Raw genomic sequence first — 3,388 nt, 5'->3', positions numbered from 1 at the left:
TAGGAACTGGAAACACAGGGAATTCAGGATGGATGATCCCTTCAGGACCAGTGCTGTGAGTGGCAATATCCGGAGAGTGAAGGGAGGGTGGGGTGGAAAGGGGGAACCAATTACAGGGATCTACATATAACCTCCTCCCTGGGGGATGGACAACAGAAAAGTGGGTGAAGGGAGACATCGGACAGTGTAAGGTATGACAAAATAATAATAATTTATTAATTATTAAGGGTTCATGAGGGAAGGGGAGCAAGGGGGGAGAAGGGAAAATGAGGAGCTGATGCCAGGGGCTTAAGTGGAGAGCAAATGTTTTGAGAATGATAAGGATAATGAATGTACAAATGTGCTTTATACAATTGATGTATGTATGGATTGTGATAAGAGTTGTATGAGCCCCCAATAAAATAATTTTTAATAAAGAGAGAGCGAGAGACAGGTTGAGTCTTGTCACTGACCCCACGGACCTGGTTCACAGGAACTAGAGGAAAGATGAGAGTGGGTTTTCTGGTCTGAAGAGTTGTGCAGAACCTGAGGCTAGGGGATGACCTAACCCAAGGGACTAGAGTTGTTAAGAGTTTGTAAAGGTGGCCAGGATCAAAAGGTGAGGTGTGCAATGGGCACACAGGTGAGCACAAGTGAGTGAGTCCACATTAAGCTGAGCAGAACCTGACCAGATGAAGATATGATTTTTGAGCTTGTGAATTGGTGCTCATTTCTGGCTTTATGGATGGCCTGTCCTGATTTGATTTTCTTATAGATGCAGCAAGGTTCCAACTGGAATAAAGATTCTTCACATCAAATAACATGCTTGTTTCCTCAGAGCCCTGAGTTGATTGAAGGGCAGTATTGAAATTGGATACTCAAAATGATGGGGTGGGGCATTGTGGGGCAGGAGGGATAATAAAAGCATGAAGTGGTTGGCTTATAAACTTTCATGGGTGGGGGTATATGTTGATAGGATTACAGGATTATGGTGTGGGTGTTCACATAACTTCAATTGTTAGGCATAGAATACTTTTATTTTGTTCACCTATAGAATATTGTTTAAATGGGGCTGGCACATTTTGAGTTGTACACATTTTATTTTTATCTTGTTAGGCACAAATATAATTTTACTATTGTCTTTGTTTTAAAAATTATATATAATTAAAAGCTGTGAAAAGGTGTCAAGTTTACAAGGGGTGGTCTGTGCTAGTTACATAATTTCATGTCAACTTGAAGATATATAAAAGTGTAGGGGAGGAGTCCAGCCTGCCAATCAGATGACAGCCTGATGATGATTCCTTGTGGACGTGGCCTTCTCATAAGGAAGGTTCTGTGAACCTCCTCCTCTCTCTATGGCTTGACCTTCCTGCTGGCTCACCTTGATGGTGGCTAAAGCCCTGGAGATGCATCCAGGGCCATTGGATCCACAGGACTGTGCACCCACTAGCCTGTAGTATTCCTGCATTCTGCATCATTGCTTGTGATTACATGAGTCTGAAGAAAGACTTATGGGCTAGTATCAGAATTATGGACGTCAGTTGGACTGGGCTGGGATGTTTTCCTGATATATAAAGCTTCTTGATCTAAAGTTCTTTATTACACATATATGAGTGTCACTGGATTTGTTTCTCTAGTCAAACAGGCCTAATGCCATTCTTATAAAATGACTCTGCTCAGTATTCACCTTTATGAAGAGATCGTTGAAGATAGGGGTGCTACAGAAAAGTATGGTGAAGAAAGTAGACAGCGCCCAGTTATCAATTGGACTAGTGCCTGGAGTCTTAAAGGCTTGTTTGTATTCAAAGAAGCAGCCAACTTAGCCAAATAAGCTAAGTGAGGCATCAACTAAGACCAAATGGAAGAAGCACACCAGCCTGTGTGATCCAAAGAGGACAATAACAAAATCCAAATATGATGAAGGAAGGGCTTAAATTGTGAACACCCAATTTGTAGAAGGTAGACAGTGGGAGCCCAAAATCCATCTGCAGAGTAGCTAGGCCGATTAAACCTCTGGCAGATCCCCTCTGGCCACAGGAAAGGAACTCAAAAAGCTTTACTATCAAACAGATTATTCTAAACTTGATAATGGTGGATCAAAGTACGGTAAAATTTGATACTTGGTCAACCTGAATTTGTTCTAGACTTAAATATTTCTCACTTGTTCCATGACAAAGATGTCTTTTCTGTTTTTTTCTAATATTGTTAGTGGTCTTTTCTTCCTTAGTCTTTGTTTTTATGTTTATATTGTATTTATTGTTATTATTTTCTTCCTGTTTCATTTTTTGTTTTTTATTGTTTCTGTTATAATTCCCAGTTTAAAAAGTACAGAAAGAGTGGATGCATAGAGACAATGATAGGGGTCATGGGGGGAGGAGGGGAAATAGGGAGCAAACTGATTGCAGAAGGGATAAGAAAGCACTAGAACTGATTGTGATAATTTATATGCAACTCTCTTTAAAGGTAACTAAGGAAAATTACTAGAAAAAAATCTCATAAAAAACCAAAGTTAACCAATGTTCATCATGGGTGAAGGAGAAAAAGATTTTGATTAGGGCGCACTGAGTTTATGTTAATGGCAGTGGAATAGTTTAGAAAAGGATATCAATAATTGTTGCAGAACACAGAGTATAATCAACGGCACTAAGCTATACATGTGGAAGTTGTTGTATTAGAGAATCTTTTGTTGTGTATATTTTTGCCATGATATTTAAAAATGATTACACTAATAGCAATAAGTACAAGGGAGAAAATGTTCTAAAATTGATTGTGGTAATGATCATACACTCTTCCTGATATGATTGAACTATTGAGTTGTCTGATGTGTGGATGAAGTGCCAACAAAACTATTTTTTTTCATTTATAAGATTTCACCAATAATAAATTTGGAAGCAGGTTTCTATCCATGAATATTCTAAAGCTCATGGATCATTCATGCTAAAAGCTATTCTTTCCAGTAGAAATTATTCGAAGTTTACATGCTGTTTCTTTGTTATCTGGCACTATTATAGCAGAAATACCACAAGTGGGTGACTTTAACTAACAGAAATTTATTTTTTCAGGTTAACCAAATTAAAACCAAGCTCATTATCATCCAATCTATACCAACTCAAAGCAATCCTAAAAAACAGAGTGGAAATGCCCATAAGGCTTTTCAAGGCTGTAAATCTATACAAATGCAGGCTATCACACCTCCATCCTTCAGAAAAGCTGATGGGGGTTCTTTCCGTAAACAGCCAAGTGCTCAACCACTGGACCAGCAGGGCTCTTTGCTCACCTTGCTCACAGGTTAGGAGGCTAGAAGTTTCCAGGCAGGATGCTATTCTAGGAGAAGGCTTTTTCCCTCTGTGGGCTTTGGAGGAAGGTCCTTATCTCCTTTCAGCTTGTTTCTCAGTGATTTTCATCCTTC

The sequence above is a fragment of the Echinops telfairi genome, unplaced genomic scaffold (genome assembly GCF_000313985.2).
Source record: "Echinops telfairi isolate 266 unplaced genomic scaffold, ASM31398v2 ScPeMD7_7462;HRSCAF=8500, whole genome shotgun sequence".
Lineage (NCBI taxonomy): Eukaryota > Metazoa > Chordata > Mammalia > Afrosoricida > Tenrecidae > Echinops > Echinops telfairi.
Note: the sequence above shows the minus strand (reverse complement) of the source record.